This window comes from Zootermopsis nevadensis, unplaced genomic scaffold (assembly GCF_977971745.1).
Source record: "Zootermopsis nevadensis isolate Lab colony 2312 unplaced genomic scaffold, Znev_1.0 Znev_ptg000064l, whole genome shotgun sequence".
NCBI lineage: Eukaryota > Metazoa > Arthropoda > Insecta > Blattodea > Termopsidae > Zootermopsis > Zootermopsis nevadensis.
The window spans coordinates 659,805-679,355 of record NW_028259195.1 but is presented as its reverse complement, the minus strand read 5'-3'; the positions used below and the strand labels follow the sequence as shown (position 1 = coordinate 679,355).

The 19,551-nt window shown below is 41.5% G+C and overlaps 1 protein-coding gene and 1 long non-coding RNA gene across 3 annotated transcripts in view; both read left to right on the top strand.

Moving 5' to 3' along the window:
• Positions 1-4,779, top strand: part of LOC147871107 (transformation/transcription domain-associated protein-like) — a 178,249-nt gene extending 173,470 nt beyond the window's left edge. Inside the window, exons 13-14 of the mRNA XM_087341186.1 lie at positions 52-1,188; positions 1,285-4,779. The gene's annotated coding sequence lies outside the window, so the exon portion shown is untranslated. The remainder of the gene's footprint in view (positions 1-51; positions 1,189-1,284) is intronic.
• A 4,066-nt stretch (positions 4,780-8,845) lies between these two features.
• On the top strand, positions 8,846-18,630 carry LOC147871106 (uncharacterized). Of its 2 annotated transcripts, none has more exons than XR_015532803.1 (4): positions 8,846-9,672; positions 10,193-10,602; positions 11,058-11,233; positions 17,499-18,630. It is a non-coding gene; the product is annotated as an uncharacterized LOC147871106 (long non-coding RNA). The 2 variants fall into 2 exon arrangements; XR_015532802.1 differs by having other exon boundaries at positions 10,126-10,602.
• Positions 18,631-19,551: the final 921 nt, after the last annotated feature.

Genomic DNA, 19,551 nt, shown 5'->3' with positions numbered 1-19,551 from the left:
CTTCTATTGAGACTACAAAGAAACAATGAAGAACGTGATTTTTCTTTGCAGTTTAAGGAACCACATTTTGAGGCTGACCTCCACATAGTTCTATAATTGAGAATGCATGGAGTTTACCTCCATGCTCCCACTGCCTCATGGCATTGCGCTTAGTCACAAGGATAACTTCAGCTGATATAGCGAACCATTAAATGTTTGAAAACCATAATCGGTGTTGATTTTCTGTAAGTCCAAGTGGTGTTAGAACCCAAAGACCACTGTGAGAACCTGAAATCTCTCTTAAAACCACATTTAGTACGTGAACTTGTTGAAAGCGTCTGCTTCATATCTGGAACAGCCAGTAAGGCCTGTTGTGTAAGTTGGTAGGAGTGTTTGTTGCTGCAGCCATGAAAGAGTTACGACGGTGTTCCTTGTGTGTCACTGCACAATGGTGGCGATATCACAGGAAGCTGGTGAGTTCAGTTTTATAAATTTAGATTGTTCAACATTGAAACAATTTATATTACTGATGGTGAAGTTTCCACCTTTGCTTCCAGAAGGCATTATAAAGTGGCATTACTGATGGTGATATGGAAAATAAATCTAATTGATACGGCTACCTCTTGCCCCTTGTCGGTTGAATTCACCTTAGTAGTAGAAGTGCTACAGATGTTGGCTGTGTTGTAGTGGCTTGCCATTTCTTAATCTTTCATTTACGTCCTTTCTCCATGACATCAAAACAGGCGAACCTGAAGGGCATGGACCGACTGGTGTTTACAGACTCCCTCGCTGTCATAATGGGGCACGAGGAGAGGGAGCCCTGTAAGCCGGGACACCTGGCACTTGTTCTTTTCTTGGAGACAGCGATCAACATCCTCGGCTCCAAACCGACGGCAAGCGAACTGTTTGTTAAATATCCACTGAATCAGTGGCAACGGAAGTTGCGTGGGTCTGACGTGACGTGTGTGAGTTGTAGAGTTTGTAGTTGCAGTATTATGACGTGTGGAATAATGGCCCACTTGGCGAATGTTTTAAATTTGTTGGGGGGGAGGAAAGAAAGGCTCCAGTATGAATCTGTGAGCGAGGGAGTTCAGAATTTGTCAGGTCGCTGGTCGTGACCCGTATTTAAAGTTAACTTGTGAATGGGTTTGTAATGAACTTGACAGAATTTGTCTTCTGAAAATGGAAGGTGCTTGTTCATTGGCTAAGGTGGGAGTGTTAACTGCTTGGTGAAGTTAAACTGTGTGTTCTTAGAAGAGTGTGATGCCTTGATTTCTTGAATGTGAATGTATTTTCTCTTTCTAGGAGTAGCAGATTACGAGAAACAGAATGATCCTTCAGATTCTACTGAGCACCACGTGACCCGCGTACTGCCAGCCAGAGAAGCGTTGAAGTACGTGCGGCAACAGTTGGCAGACCGACTTGATGTCAGAAGATTAAACCTGCTGGGACAAAGAAGGAACCTCGAATCCGCAAGAGACTGATATCGGTCTGAACCAGGCATTCGTTGTGTGAGTACATGAGCATTAGAATGTATTTGATGTGGTTGTTGTGTGAGAGAGATGAGTCTGTCCAATTTTATTAGGTACTTTAGATGTTGTGACTGTAAGTGTGAGAGTTGATATGTTGAAAGACGTAAATGTGGTGAGGGATTGGCATTATTGCAGTATCTGTGGTACGCTAGAGGCATTCATGATATTGTTCATAGGATATCAGAATGTGAGGTTTATTTATCCTTTTTAGACGAGGGTGGTGACTATTTGTGATAAGGTTTTGTTACACGTGAGATGTGTGCAGTGCTGAGGAGCCTTTAATGTGGTCTGTTTACTAATTAATAAGTGAGCATTTGCCAGTGTAAGTAATTTAGTTTTGTGCACAGTGAGCGGAGCTGCCGGGATATTTTCTGTGCTTTTGGTTAATTTTGAGAGTTTGCTGTGTTGAGCAAGGGGATCGGTTACAAAACTCGTAAGTTTGTGGTGTGGTGTTCGTTATGAATTTGGATTTGCTTGCAAAAATGGAGATGACTGTCAGAGGTTCCATTTATTTGAGACTTAACCATAAGTTGAGAGTTGTCAGGTGTCAGTCTCATGGACATGTGATGAGGCTCAGTATTACTTCTGGTATATTCCGTGGTTGCGGGTGGGGTAAGGGGATTTGCATTAGGATTGAGGAGTGGTTTGGTTGGTTGGAACCAAGTATAGAAAGGCAGTGCCACTTATGTGGGTCACAATGTACCAGTGCTGGTGTTGTCAGGATTGTTATTTTATGTCTGTAAAATGGTTGTGAAGAGTTCTTGGCTTACGAAAGACTAATTTGTTAGTGTTGTCAGTCAGATTGTTTATAGGAAGAATGTAGAGATTGTGTTTTTGTGTGTGTGAGAGAGAGACAGGCCGAAGTTATTGACCATTTAGTTTGGTTAAAGATTGTTGACCTGGAAATGAAATGATATATGATGTCTGTTTGGTGTTCGTTGACCACTTTGGCTGCTCCCTCATAAATATATTTTTACATAACCCCTCCTTCCTCTCATCTTGGGCTCCCATATCGCACCCACTAAAACCCTCAGTTATTTTTTTTAGAGGGCAGAAATCAGGAAGGAAATGCATACAATACGAAACCCGTGTCTCCCCTCCTTTCATTTCTAGAACTACTACTGTAAGAATCCGCGCTGAAATGGAAGGGAGAGGACTTTAAGTGGTACAGCTCTTTTGCAGGATTTTTGTTAAAATATTAGAGTGTTTGAGCTGTCTGTGAGTGAAGATTCCTTTGCGTATGATTCTTGGAGGTAGAACGTAGCTTTGTTTGTTGCACGTTTTATTGATCTTGTTATTGGGTAGTCAATCAACATACGATCACGATGTTGAAGGGGTCCCGAGATATTAATAAACATTGTGACCACAATCAGAAATTCTCGTGTAGACATGCTGTCAATTCAGTAATCAGCGTGCACTAAAACTCATCTCGTAAAACTGTTTATTGACGTAATGTCAGATACAAAATATTGTTTTGTAGAATTGCTTTCTTTATTTTGTTGTGTTTCTACTTGTTAAAGTTGTTACATTGAGAGTGCTGCTGCTGGTGTCATGGAGAGATGTTTCCTCAAAGTAAGAAATTTTTGGTGGCTCTCCTTTACTTAGTGGGGAATCCCCACGTCCACAGTACAGAATGTCTAAGTATTTGCGACCGGGTTGGTGGCCCCAGCACCCTGCCAGTTTCTTTGGCACTTACAGTCATCCTTCCATCATGTTATGTGAATTGGGTGTGGAGCGAGGGAGAGAAGGCAGGCAGTTGTCTTCTGGCAAACTGCTGCTTCTGTAATTGCTGGAAATGTGACCATACGAGTAACCAAGACTTTGAATAAAAATCTGAACCAAGATGTGGGCGTAGGTTTGCGGATTGTTTTAAAAAGGGTAGCAGAAAAATTGAACGTAGTTTAGCGTAATGAATGGCGCGTTGCTTTGGTTAACAAGGAAATGATCATTTGTTTACCGTAGCCGAAACAAATTATTTACGAACACACAGTCACGAAGGTCATATTGAACGGCTTTTCGCGTTTGCTTTACTTCATCGTTTTGTCGTCTGATTTGACTTCGTTTGTCCCCACCATCTTCCTACGTGATACGACCATAATTCGTTGCGTTGGATACATTACTGGGCGGGGGAAAAGGGTCCCTTTGTAATTTATGAAAGTGACATTTGACAACTTGCTCCTAGAACGTTTGTACATTGTCCGACAGAATTCGTGTATTTCTACATTGTTTTGAGGTCTTGTTCTTCCTCGTAATCGTTACAAAACAACTCGGCTCAATTTGAATACTAAGAAAAGTGTTAAAACTAGCTTCTACGTGTTTGTCCAGGAAGGCACTGATGTTTTGTAGTTGGTAATATTACCAGTTTGTTAGGATTCTAGTGAGGCAGTCAGAAAGGAAAAGAATGAGCACGGAAGTTGCATATGGCAGATTAGATGTTTGGAAGAAGAAGATGGCAATAATGATGATGACAGTAATTGCAGTAAACTTGTCTTACTTTTTTTTTCAGAATCGTCACCTTTACTCGGAACACCTGATGTGATCTGGATATGCCATTCTGGTCGCTGTGGTGTGACAGCAGATAGGTTGCGGTGTTTAAATATCAGTGTTGTAATGCAGTTTGGAATATGCAGGGTTCCTAATGAGGTAGGATGTGGAAAGAGGCAACTCCATTCTGAATGAATCTGGTTTCATGTGGAATGTCACGGCCATTGCACTTTGGAATTTCCTGGAAACTCGGCTATGCTGTCAGAGGAATTTTGCACTTATCTTCATCCAAGATCGTTTCCTTCCACACAAGAGACTGAGCTACTGTCGCAGTTTAAAATATAAGGTGACATTTTCATTGATCTGTCTTTTACACGAACATTTGTCATTTCAGAGTTGGTGACCGTGAAATAATGACTTTTTGTACAGACTGGATGCAGCGGCTTGTCACCGTTTAGATTCAGCTGTAATGAGTATTGCCCAGGTAAATGTTAGGTGGAGGGTATATGTTGTTTGTGGTAATTCTTACTAATATAGAATATCACAAGTTCTTATCTTATATAAGAATTATTAAGAAATCTGTGAAACCGCCCTCCACTCTCTCCATTTTAATTTTGATTAAACTGATCTTTGCCCGTGGACGTCGTGTTCTCCTACAATTGAACAAAGTTTGAGGTAAGGGATTCCTAATTATAAATATTGTTGTTCATCACATTTAATGTTTTCGTCTGCATTTGTGAACTCGTGTAAGAGAATTAAACTTTTTTAACACAATTTCAAGTAACATTAGATTGACTTCTGTTTGTTAACGGCAACATTTATAATAAAAGAATATTCCAGTAGGCAATTAACTTTTTACAATTTTAAATGAATTAAACGTGTTTCGTGGCCCAGAATCTTAATAAAAATACGTGGATGCTAAGAAGTGGGGTTTGTATTCTGAACAATAATTCTAACGCTTTTCATCTCTTGATACATCGACATTATTAAAGCGTTTTAGGGAACTGAAAGAAATTGTATTCCGGATTTAGAAGAATAAATATTGAAGAATCTCCCTACATCAGCAGATTAAATCTGGGGAATGCTTGCTATTATTGAGTGCAAAGTATTTATGGGTGCAAAACGTGGTCTCTCTCTTTGAGGGAGGAACATAGACTGAGGGCCTCTGAGAACAGAGTGTCGAGGAAGATGTCTGGACCCAAAACGGGAGTGGGACAGATAAGAGAGAAAAATGCTTGACGAACTCCTCACCCGATGTTGTGAGGGCGAGTTGAAAGTTTACAAGGCCTGAAGGGAACACCTCGGCGTAGGTGGGAAGATAACATTAAGACGAATCTTACGAAGATGGGTCTCAATGGAGTGAACTGAATGCAACTGACTCAGGATAGACCCCGGTGGCGGGCTTTTGTGAACACGATGATGTACCCGACAGACATTAAGGTGGCTCATAAATCCTTTGAAAGTGTGACAAAGTTCAAATACTTGGGAACAACAAAAACGATTCAAAATGATGCTCACGACGAAGTTAGGAGGAGACTAAATTCCGGAAATGCTCGCTACATCTCAGTTCAAAATATTTTGTCTTCCCGTCTGATTTCTAAGAACCTGAAGATTAAAATATACAAAACAATAATCTTTCCTGTTGTGTGGTATGGGTGCGAAACATGGTCTCTCACTCAGAGGGAGAAACACAGATTGCAGGTGTTTGAGAATCGGGTGTTTAGGAGGATATTTGGGCCTAGGAGAGAAGATGATGGGGCATGGAGAAAACTGCACAATGACGAGCTTAAAAATATGTACTCCTCCCCCAATATTGTCAGGGTGATTAAGTCGAGAAGAATGAGATGGTCTGGGCATGTAGCGTGCATGGATGGGACAAGAGGTTTGCACCGGGAAGCCTGAGGGGGAGAGACCTCTGGGGAGACCTAGACGTAGATGGGAGGATAATCTCAGGCGGGATCTATGGGAGATAGGAGTTGAAGGAGACTGGATTTTGTTGGCCCAGGACAGGGTCCGGTGGAGGGCTTTGGTTAGTTCGGTGATGAACCTTCTGGTTCGGTAAGCCATCTAGTTAGTTAATCGGTCAACGACATGACCAGCTTTCTTATTAATTATGATTGTCCCAGTTGGCGCTGCTCGCAACAGTTACCTTCGTTGCAACTAAAGGTACGACATTTTATTTTACATCCATTGTCCTAGCACTGTGCGAGATTATGTCAAGAACTTCTTTACAGTTCGTGTACTGATTAAGTTACAAGTTCACGCTGCAACCTGTAGCAACTAGATATCGTGTCAGTGTTAACTGATTTTCCGTTTATTCATGCAAGTGGAATGGGACATAATGGCCACCCGATATGTAGGACTGTTTGTAGTGGCAGCTTGCTGCAATGGAGTGCGATACTGACCGGGTTAATACGACCCACACAATCGTATGTCCCAGTGACGCATTAAACCACGGAAGACATTGTACACAACCTTGACTTAATCACATTAACGTATAGATGCTTCTGGAGTGTGTGCCCATAAGAATAGCAGTAACTTGGATGTGCTGTTTGAATGGATTTATCTGAAATGACATATGGGAATACCTTCCCCTACAAGCGTTGATGGGTACCTCATTCAGGCGTAAGCTCCCAGTCTATTTGCGCAAACGCAATTATGACAGAAACAATATCTGCTGTGGAAACCTCAAATCTTACAATATAGTTCTGGTTTGAGGGGGTAAGTACAGGATTACATGACCTACCAAGCTAAGATGTTAGCCAAACCTCGACTGCTAACACTTAATTGTTCATCATGGAAGATAAATTACGATCCAAAAACTCAACTGCCAAAGTTTAAACTCCCCTGACCCCCATCCCGGAGTGGGATTTGGCCAACACTTTTGAAAAAGTCACGCTTTGCCACTGTGGGAATTCCTTTTCGAATTTTTTTGCTCAGAATATAACTTTTGGTCCAAGCTGGTGCGGCATTACTTTTCTCTCTTTAACTCCCTCTGCATTTATGACCTCCTCCCTCCCCCCCATCTGGACACATCACATCAACTGGATGCTGTATGGACGTAGAATACCACACGGCAAACACATACGTACTGTGGCAAAGTCCGTCATAAATAAATATGAATCTGCCTTCAATGTGTGGATAATGGCAACCCATATCAACATGAGTACCATCAGACATACATGAATGTACAAAAGAAATGTATCTAATCTCGATCTTATGTATACATGGGATATACGGATATCCGCACGTAGGAACCTTGAAACTTCGATATCAGCAGACGTGCGTGATTACACCAAACGCACTGATGATAATGTTTGGCAAGTATTGCCTTACGTCAGTGGTCCCCAACCTTTTTTTTGCCCAAGGGCACATTTGAGAGTTTATGAGATCGTGGCGGGCACCAACCAATTAACAAAGCCAAATTTTCCTTTCTCTGGACAAATAAGATACGGACACCAAATAATACACAAAACAACACGACAAGAAACAAGATACAAGAAACCACGCTATCAAAAATACGTAATTTTATAAGTACAATTATTATTACTCAAGTGGGAAGTTAGTGTGATGTTTGGCGCTGCATTTTATCAGCCAGTTTTTCAAATTTGGGAGAGTAGGATGATGTTGCTGCTCGCAATCGTCAAGATGGGCATTAGTACGTAGAGAACTGTGCTTTGATTTTATAATGTTCATGGTTGAACGGCCTTTATTATTTAGTATAACCTCTTTCCGTATCAACGCGGGCACCGCGTTGGGGACCACTGTTGTACATTATTTCGCCCTCACATCTTCGTCAGTTATCAGAGTGATTATTCTCTTGTAACATTGATGTCACTGTTAGGTCAAGGTCATGACAAAGTCAAGACAAGATCGCCCCAATAGTTTGCCAGATAGAGGTCTTTAAAATTCTCAAGGTCATACGTATTTATGCCAAACGGCAAATACCTGATTGACCATACTCATGTCAAAATGAGGTCACGTATAGGTCAAGGAAGCCACGACAAATTCGGCCCAATAGTTTCGTAGATACTGGTCTTAAAAAATCTCAAGGTTATATCTTCTCACCAATATTTCTGCTAGCCAGCCACCCTAGGGCCACACCCTTTACCCCAGGGCCACTACCCCAGTCGCACCCCTTCCCAGGGCTATCCCCTTCTTTGGGCCAACCCTCATGGTCACCCCTACACAAGATCGCCCCCCCGGGACCATCCCCTCAGGATCCCTGCAGCATCACCATATCCCAGGAACCACAGGATCCCCTAGGACCCCAGGATTCCCTGGACACTGCCCTCTAGGATCACGGCAGGATCCCCGAAGACAATCACCTCTAGGATCCCCTATAACCCCCTCCAGGATTCCTCGGATTTACCAGGACTCCCCATGACCATCCTAGTATTCCCCACAGATTTCCTAGGATCCCCACCAAGGATTCCCTACCCAGATCTAGCAGAATCTGCCACCAAACATTTCCAACAGAATTTCCCACGATCGCAACCCATGATTCCCAGGATATTCCCCTGGATTCACCACATAATATTACCCACGATCCTGCAGGATTCCCCACCAAAAATCCCCATATTATCCCACATAGGATCCACAACCAGAATTCAAAACGGGCGCCCTAACCCCCGCGCCCTAACCCCCGCGCCCTAACCCCCGCGCCCTAACCCTCGCGCCCTAACCCCCGCGCCCTAACCCCCGCGCCCTAACCCCCGCGCCCTAACCCCCCGCGCCCTAACCCCCCGCGCCCTAACCCCCCGCGCCCTAACCCCCCGCGCCCTAACCCCCCGCGCCCTAACCCCCCGCGCCCTAACCCCCCGCGCCCTAACCCCCCGCGCCCTAACCCCCCGCGCCCTAACCCCCCGCGCCCTAACCCCCCGCGCCCTAACCCCCCCGCCCCCCACGAAGGAAGGTGGAGGCCCAGGCCGTTTCTTGAGCGAGCAGAGGCGCGGACCCGGCTCCGGACAATGGCCCGGGCGCCGGGTTCCAACGAACCACCCGAGTCGGACGAGTCCAACTCGTTGGCTTTGCGCTCGCACGCTACGCAAAACAGGACCTCGTGGGCGAGGCGAGTCGTTCAACTCTTTCGACTAACCGACCTGGCAACAGATCTTGTCTAGGGGATATAGCAGGAACATAGTAAGATTAGGTATAATGAGAGGACCACTCAAAATTCGAAAATAGTACCAGCAACGAAAGCGCGGTAATTGATATGGAATAATACCGACAGGGTGGCTCAACCCCAGCCGCTAAGTGGTCATAGGAACTTAAAACAAACCTCTTAAAGCAAAATAACCTCTTGCGCCCTCTGTGCGGGACGGCGCTTGTGGTGGGTCCCGATGTTCCCGCACAGAGGACGCTGCCATTTATTTTATGTTTTTGAGCCTTGTTTTATTCTGTACGACCATTTACAGGATCCTCGGTCCCGCGATTTGGTTTCATTCGATTAAATCATTGAGTTTTCGCTGCTCGTAGTATTTTCGCTTTTAGTGTTTTATTACTGGACGTATAATTTTATCTGCCCCTTAGTCATCTCTGCCGACACGCGTTGGATGAGTTTTTCATCTTTGCCTTTCCCAGCATGCTCCGCGAAACTTGTTTCCTCGAACAAGTTGAGTTCTTTCCGTTTGTCTGTCTCCTGCTTCGGTACAGCGCGTATGTACGCAGTCTTTAGGTAAGTTGGGGCTTCAGTCGGCCATTTTGATATTACGTCTCAGCTTGTGTTTGGTTTAATTCTCGATTTATTCGACAGCCAAAGAGTTGTTGAAGGTTTCGTAGTGGTAGTACGAAGCTCTAAAGAATGCAGGCGATTTCGTGATAGTGAAAATACTAACCGATTTTCTCTAGAAATTACAAACGTCTTTGAGTTAGATTTTATTAACCCTTGCACCATTGAAAATGTAATCCTGGAATCTGAAGCGAAAATAATAATAATAAATTCTTATTGTGTTGATTTCCACCTTTTTGCCATTCACTGTACGTGTAATGTAAGCACAAATCGATGAAAATTGTAATATTGATTATAATTGACTCCTGGATTTGACCTTATCATAATGAATACAGATTTAACCTGGTCGGATAGATAACGACCCTGACTTATCGGCATTTCTGTCTGGCGGCTTTACAGGTGAATTACGTCGCTTTTCCATGGAGAAAGTGGAGTGATATAAGATCGTCTATATATTTTTCTCTAGGACTGTGACAACGCACATGCGAGAGTACATGTGTCCTGTTGTGTGTCCCCGGGTGCTACGTCTTGTACAACGCGAACCCGCTTAAGTCATTCAAGGTGAGTTGCATGAAATATTCCATCCTCTGAAGTAGAGAGTTCTTAAAGTACGTTGAGGATAAAACGTGACTTGTCCTAGGTCACACAAGACAAGATGGCTGAAATGACGTTGCAACACTGAACTAAGTATTCTGAGATATTATTTTATTTTACGTTTTGATTGTTCTGTGATACTGCCCACGCATTCCGTCTCCGTGACACTCGTTCAAGACTTGAGGTTTACGGAGCGGTGAGGATAACGGCCGCTTACATCGTGAGGTCGCTAACACGACAACCCGAAAATTATATTACAGCAGCAGCGAACTAAGGACTCCGGTGAGTACAATGAGATATTGTCAGATAATGCCCACTGATCGAGTTTCAGAGCGTACGTACTGAGCCATGCCTCATGGCTCGAAGTGGCTTATCTCCCCTCTCTAAGTTCTTTGGAGTCGGCGAGTTCGAGACCCTGATCAGACAGCAGGGCAGTTAGGACAGTCTGTGTGTGTCCGCCGGAGAGAGAACGACTCGAGGAGAAAGTCTGAAGGCAAGTCAGGGTTTGTGGGGGTTGAGTTGGGCGTCTGGAGTTGGATACCCAGCCGGAGTTATTCGAAGTAGTTTCATTTGGTTTTCTTTTGACTTTTCACCGCTTTACCTCCCCCCCCAAGCCGTACCACCTCACGGCCTGGGACGATCGTGGCCTCAGTAACGTAATCTGGCAATTTCCTCCTCTGGGGGTTCAGTACAGAAGCGACGTAATTATAAATTCTTGTCATTATGTCTGCTTTGAGGTGATTGGCGGAGCCCTCTTCACATTCACGGTGATTATGATATCATCATTCTTCATCGCCGTCGTGAACCTCTGAACCAGAAGATTTTTCCACGTCTCGCTCCTGGACGCTGCTCTGTGACGTCGTCTGGCTCGAGACGTCTGAAACGATGAGGCACCAGCGAGCGATGGACTCGGGTGAGTACGGTGATGTATTATTTCGAGGTTGATTAAAAATTATAATGACTTTCGTAGATAGTGTTCTGTGGGAAATTAGAAATTAGTATGTCTCGACGGTAATGTAGTGTCTGAGTAAAGCCTGGTCTGCGTGGGTGGGATTTCGCGAAGGTACCGATATCGCCAAAATCAAAGAATGTTTGAAACCCCCTACGTACGGTAAGGAATCGAGTTCTTTTATGAGTTGGAAACAGAAAGGAAAAGTTACAGATCATTTGAGAATTGGAAAAGGAGAAAATGCAGACAATCGCAGAGACGTGATAGACACGCACACTTGCGGTATGAGACCAGTTTCTTGCGTCTCTCTTGATGTAAACATGTACGGCAGTCATCGTGTAGCTGACAGTCGTTTAACTGGTCAAAGCCTTTCTCTTCGTGTATAGACACAGAAATTTTAAAAACTGACTGGTCGTCCTTACTTCATTTCTGTTGGATAAATTTCGTAAGGAAATGCTGTTGGTGTTAGGTGGACCGAGTATTGCGTACGGAGTCTGTATTGATTTGGATTAGCCGTCTGCCAGGGACGCGACTGAGTAGGCGTTCTTTACGCGGTGATGGAATTAGACAGAGATGCTAGAATGTAGTGCTGTATAGAGCAGAGGTTCCCAAAATATGGAGAAACATTTTCAACATCCTTTGCTTGATTGAGGCAGTCATCAGAACGAAGTATCGTTCTGCGTTGTATCCCGAAGGATGGTGATGGGATACAGGAGCGTAGACCAAGAGGAAGTGCGTTGATATTCAAGTCCACTTGTAGCAACACAGTAGAGATATATATTGAATTAAAGCTGCACCAGTTTACAGTATCTCGAGTCAGAAAGCTATGAAGGCGTAATTTATAACAGTTATAATTACTATTCGCTAATACAAATTGCAGTTTTGTGGACTTTCAGTTTATTCTGTGTATAGTAATATAAAATATCGTCAAATTGAGTACCTGATGTATTTTCCTAATCAATGAAATTCCTCTGTTATGGAAACTGAAGGGTTACAACTGCAAGGAAACCGAAATTTGAGTCTATCGTGAGTCACTGCAGTCTGATTCACAGCTCTGGATACTCTTTATACAAAAACACAGTTTAATATTAAGTCTCACCGCTAATAAATCTTCCGAAATAATTCATTCACTTCCTAAGAGGGTTCATAAATTAACTTTATGTGTGCTCTTTGAAATGAAAAAATAAGCATCATTAACCCCATGAAGCCGTAGGTCGTCTGAATAATATTTAAGAATTCAGTCCGTACCGCGAAGAAAACACAACTCTTCACCATTACGAAGATCAACTGATTAACGCTGTTTAAGGAAATGATCGCTGTTTATTCCGAGAATCGTAGTTCGTCTGATTAATATTTAAGAATTCAGTCCGTACCGCGAAGAAAACCCAACACTTCACCATTACGAAGATCAACTTGTTAACGCTGTTTTAGGAAATGATCGCTGTTTATTCCGAGAATCATAGTTCGTCTGATTAATATTAAAGAATTCAGTCCGTACCGCGAAGAAAACACAACACTTCACCATTACGAAGATCAACTGGTTAACGCTGTTTAAGGAAATGATCGCTGTTTATTCCGAGAATCATAGTTCGTCTGATTAATATTAAAGAATTCAGTCCGTACCGCGAAGAAAACACAACACTTCACCATTACGAAGATCAACTGATTAACGCTGTTTAAGGAAATGATCGCTGTTTATTCCGAGAATCGTAGTTCGTCTGATTAATATTAAAGAATTCAGTCCGTACCGCGAAGAAAACACAACACTTCACCATTACGAAGATCAACTGGTTAACGCTGTTTTAGGAAATGATCGCTGTTTATTCCGAGAATCGTAGTTCGTCTGATTAATATTTAAGAATTCAGTCCGTACCGCGAAGAAAACACAACACTTCACCATTACGAAGATCAACTGATTAACGCTGTTTAAGGAAATGATCGCTGTTTATTCCGAGAATCGTAGTTCGTCTGATTAATATTAAAGAATTCAGTCCGTACCGCGAAGAAAACACAACACTTCACCATTACGAAGATCAACTGGTTAACGCTGTTTTAGGAAATGATCGCTGTTTATTCCGAGAATCGTAGTTCGTCTGATTAATATTTAAGAATTCAGTCCGTACCGCGAAGAAAACACAACACTTCACCATTACGAAGATCAACTGATTAACGCTGTTTAAGGAAATGATCGCTGTTTATTCCGAGAATCGTAGTTCGTCTGATTAATATTTAAGAATTCAGTCCGTACCGCGAAGAAAACACAACTCTTCACCATTACGAAGATCAACTGGTTAACGCTGTTTAAGGAAATGATCGCTGTTTATTCCGAGAATCATAGTTCGTCTGATTAATATTAAAGAATTCAGTCCGTACCGCGAAGAAAACACAACACTTCACCATTACGAAGATCAACTGGTTAACGCTGTTTAAGGAAATGATCGCTGTTTATTCCGAGAATCATAGTTCGTCTGATTAATATTAAAGAATTCAGTCCGTACCGCGAAGAAAACACAACACTTCACCATTACGAAGATCAACTGGTTAACGCTGTTTAAGGAAATGATCGCTGTTTATTCCGAGAATCGTAGTTCGTCTGATTAATATTTAAGAATTCAGTCCGTACCGCGAAGAAAACACAACACTTCACCATTACGAAGATCAACTGGTTAACGCTGTTTAAGGAAATGATCGCTGTTTATTCCGAGAATCATAGTTCGTCTGAATAATATTTAAGAATCCAGTCCGTACCGCGAAGAAAACACAACTCTTCACCATTACGAAGATCAACTGGTTAACGCTGTTTAAGGAAATGATCGCTGTTTATAGTGAGAATCATAGAATATCCATAAATATAAAAGGCATCATAATTAAAACACTTGGTACATACGTTGAAGTAAACTTTCAGAATTGAACTAATTGGTATTTAGTATTCTCTGTTGAAGGCTTAATGTACCGTTTACATGCCTTTTTCTTTATCAGTATTACTTCGCCCCACTCGCTTGTAAATAATCTTCTTGAATCTCTTTCCCGAAGTGTTTTCAAGTTCGGATTGTCTTACAGAGTGAGAAACGAAGTATTACGCCTGTCTAAATCATCAAGAAATGTTATAGGACTGTTAACTTAGTTGAAGCATCTCTCTCTCTCTGTCTGTGTTTTTAATAAGTTACGAAGATTAGGATGGGTTGACACTCAGGTTACAGTAAATTGGTTCATCGATTCTCGACAGATTCTGACGAATTTAGGACCGCGTTCAGGTGTGGGTTGCTCTAAAATCCAGCCGTTCCTCAGCTCGAATATTTGTTGCGCCATTGAACATTGTCTCGAGAATAATAGCAAAACTTGAAGAAGTCGCTGTTTCCAGCACTTCGTGTCCCATTTGATATGTTGAACACGTGTACGTGTTCAGTACGAGAAAGAAATTGCTGCCGTGTTTGAAAACATGTTTTAAGCTGGAAGAAACCAGCAGATAGTCTCAATAAATGCACTGCGTGAATGGAATTCTTAGGAATATTACACATTCTCCAACTTTGTCGCATTGCTCATATCACGTGTAACCATGGATTAAATTCCTTGTGGAATCGAATTCAGACAAATAATTATCTTTTTCTGTTATTTCGTGTCATGAACTGTTGACCTTGGTTGAAAGAGTGCGTCTTAATGCACTTCCATAAAATTCTCCGCTGTTCGTGGAGACGCTTTCAAAAAATTATGCAGTACTTGAAAGAATTGGCACAATGGCGGCGTGACCTGTTGATTTGACCCTAGGGATCCGTGTAATGTTTGCCCAAGTGCATGGTAACAAATTAAACATGTCTGTGCGCACGGGCGTAATATCGAAAGTCAATTTTGGAGCTACCTGCCTTGTCCAATGCCTAATCCATTCAGAAATTTTTTGTCCTAGATGCATGCAAATTTAAATTTATGGATATTCTTAATCGTGGATTTGTACTTTTAATACATAAATTAATAACGAGGGTCATGGCTGATAGTACCAATGGAAGGTAACAGATAGTTACATACAGTTAATATCGAATTTTACGAAAATCGGCCTGTGTAATGTTAGTAGTACGTGTTAGAAACGAAGAGTATTGACTGCGAATGGTTGTTTGGAAATGGGGGGCACGTTTTGACCTTAAGGTCGTATCGCAAGGCCGGTATCCAGCCGATATTCCAGCAAGCTTCTGGTAGCGTCGGACACCATCGTACATATACGTGCGTTCGACTGTGAGTTATACAGTAGCTGTGCATGGTCCCAGATCAAAATAACCCTTTAAAGCAAATATTATTATTATTATATGTCCAAATTTCTGTAATAATCAGTGAGACTTTAATTTCTATTTTTATCGTATGTGTGTATGGCATTATTAATTATTTTAGAAAGAATTTATTTTATTGAACTGACACCAGATGCCATACTACTTTCTTTTTTAAATTTTACATGCTTTGCCATCGATATGACCATCAAAGGTAGTCTTGCGAATTTCTGAGGTGGGAGTTAGAAGCTAACAATAGGCTCAGCCAGTCAAATTATCCGCCTTGAATGGAAAGTTCAGCGTAGTGTTCACAAAATCCCGTCACTGGTGTATTTCCTGAGCTATATTAATCCATTTCGCAACCTTGAAAAGTACTTCCGTAAGAACAATTTTAATATTATCCTCCCAGTTACACCTAATGTTGTAGAATGTAACATTAATGCTCACCAATCTTTAGCCCTGAGGATGGAAGAAATATATTCCTCGGAAATATTTGTTACTCGACATGATACTTGAACGAATAATATCTGATTTCTTTAAATCCAGGTCGTATGAGTCATTATATCCAGACTCTATATCCTCTGCAATATGTCAATTTTAAAAGAGATTATTCTTGTTTAATGTTTCACGGACTAATCACATTTCTGTTCCTTGTTTGAGTCTCTCATATCTTTGTAAACTTTTCCGCATAAAATGATTATTATCCAATTTCTTTTAAATCGAATATTGACAAATTACACCCGTATCTGTTTTGCCAGAGCATGGGATTATGAACGTGTGGACGTCATTCTCTGTTCCGTAATACGTCGTTAACTGGTCAGATGTTTACAGCAGGTCGCAGTAACCCCGTACCCGTTTAACCGTTGAGCACACTGGCTAGAACCTGGTGCTGTTGGAATGTCTTGGTGTAGATAGAAATCACTGTCTTCCTTTGATGTATGGTCCCTCATCATGCACGTAGTCTGTTTAATGATCGGTCAGGGTTAGTTCCACAGATCAGGAGAGTTGGGTAAGTAAACATACAAGAAATAAATATTGAGTTGTCCTACTCGATAGGTTTCGGGTTCGAATCTCTCCCCGTCGACAGACAATCGTTAGAGATCTTTCTCGTCCTTTTTAGTATTCTGAAGCATATTTTAAGACACATTAAATGTAGACAGCTATCGCTTTATTCAATGTAATTTTAAGTTCATATTTTAGAAGAATCATGCCATTTTATGGGGTATAACGGACAAAATTTTAAGACTAATAAATTGCCCGCTAAGAATGACGGCAAAAATGTAAAGTAGTAAACAATAATAATCATAAGAATTATCCGATTAGACCCAACATCTCTTAGCAGCGTTACCATGGCAACGGTTATTTATAAATTTTATCCCGTAAGGTCCAAAATCACTTGGGAGCAAATAATCATAACCGAAGAATGTTTTATGAATGTCTTTTGTGATATTGCGTCATCACAAGGGCCCACCATCATCGCTGTTATGATGGAGGTAGCAATATCACTTCCTAAACGTCGGCAAACTTAATCATCACAATCACCACAGTGAGAACAGGAGATAACAATTTACGCGCAGATTGAAGATGTAAGGCACAGATTTCTATCTTGCGAGGCCGAGGCGTAGTGTCGGGACAGATAATACCCGCATCCCCCCGCCCCCACCAAGCTGCTTTTAATGAGTGCTTTTTCTATAATTAGTCTAGCATTTCAGAAAAGAGTGTGTTGTGTTTAGGAGATAACTTTCAACCAAGCTGTTTGTATGTTCTAATCAAAATAACGTTGACCATGAATTTAGAATCTTTTGTCTTCTAGTCTGATAAATAAAAGTTGTAAATATTAATGAACAACACACTGTTATGTTTAAATTTGGTTTGCTATCATCGTAATTAATGTTAATAAACTGTTAAATAATATGGATCTTCAGACCCTACATATAAATTCTTGTCATTATATGGGACATTCTGTCTCGTTTCAGGGGAAAGGCAAGTGAATCTTCGTGGTTCCGAAACTCAGAGGAGGATCTTCATGGCATTTTCACCCGTGCGGTTGCGTGTACACGCTCCGGGGAACCCGGACGCTGCACTCTTGTCGTGTTGCCAGTGTCGGCGGTCATCTCTCCGGCATATTTCGTTTCTACCATCTTTGCTGGCGAGTGAAACGAATTACTTTAATTTTAAATTAACACACGACTAACGCCTGGGGTGCAGGGGTTAAACTCCTTCCAATGTTCCTTAATTTTGAGTCTCCAATTAATGTTTTGCTGTTTCCATCCCTTGAGCAAAATGAATCCAGATTCTTTCTATTTACTCGTCTTCTTCTTTCTTTTCTTCTTTTTCGCCTTCTTCCTACCCTCAGAGGATAGACGGGTTAGAGTAGAGTTGTAGCTGCATGCATTCTTAACCACTAACAACATCATCGACCCTGCAGTCCAGCCGCTGCGCTGCAACGGAATATCAGCGGAATCCAGCAAAGACGCAGTTAGTTTGCCCACAATATTAGAAATGTTGAGGGTGTGAGGTCACAGACCATGCGTTAAGTTGCAGTGGTGGGCTTTGCTAAAGCATATATAGAAGATATTGAGGATTTTAAAAAGTGGGGATTTTCTGTTTTGATGATCTGAGTAACGGCTAGCTTTTCAAGTTAAGTAATTTTGAGGTGACTTAAGCGTCTGCTAACACAAACTATAAAGCGGGGAAGATTTTCAATTTGGAAAATTTCATGGGGCTGAAAACTACATTATCGTTGTTTATTTACATAGCTTTGCCCTTAGATTACAATCATATTGCAGGACAGACGTACAGTCCAAATTTGACCACCTCTGACGTAGACAAAGTTCATTCAGTGAAAGTAATTGAGAAATGATTGAAATTTTATAATATCGTAGGCATCGGTACTAGGACATTAAAGTGTGGATTGATGGGAGATTCACACTGAAATTAGAGACGAGACGTAGTGGACAACGAAATCACATGCAAATAAAGTGTGAATAAAATAATACAGGCTTTTTGAAGCCGAAATAAGTGAAACGCCCGCCACTGAGATTTTAAATGAAGTTTTCAGATTGTTTTATGTTCAAGATATTATTTAATAAATAAATAAATAAATAACTTGTACTTTTATTTTTTCCGATTGTAGAAACATCGAAAACTGTAACACTTGCTTGTATACCTTTGTTTCCATCTCCCTTTATAACAGGTAGAGGAACGACATATGTCACTATTTCGTCTTTAAATTTTCGCATATGAGTTGACTTTCAATGAGATCAGATTTTAACAGCAGCTAAAATTTCCATGACTTGTTACATTATAATTATTAATTATATAGTAGCGTACTAGCAAATTAAAGTGTGCATTGATGGAAAACCAAAAGTTCTCAATTGGATTTAAATCTAACGAGTATGACGGCAAAAATACAACTTTGCATCCGACACTTTCTATTAATTCCCTTGTTCTTTCAGAGTTATGAAAGCTCGCATTGTCAAGTCATTTGCAAAGAACGTCGCTCATATTATATATAAATCAAATAATACAGAAATCATAGAGAGCCTCCCCCCCCCCCCAAAAAAAAGAAGTCAACTAAAATTGCTCATTGCTTTGTGAATGGAGGCAGCGCGTAGCTCTGAAACGTGAGTGAACTTGTAGCAGACGACCCGAGAAACAACGGACGATTGCCATGTCCAGCGACGACGTCATCTGAGAAACCTCCAGTTCATCGCTGGTGGGTGAAATTTATCTCTTCAATGTTGCAGTAGTCGTAGTAGTTTGTAGCTTAGTTTTTGCCAGTATCCCGTAGTTGAGAGGTTTTATCTAATGAAGTCCTTATTTCCATCCTTGAAGGAAAACTAATTGCAAATCTTCATCTTCTCGTTCTTTCTCATCTTATTACTTACACGTGATAGACTAATTTCTTTTTAAAGATAAGTTGCGCCCGTGTTTAATTACGCACTACGGCATGAAGGCGTATGGGTTATTGAAGGTTTAGGTACGTGCATCTTTAACAGCTAGCTAGATGGAGATACGTGGACAGCA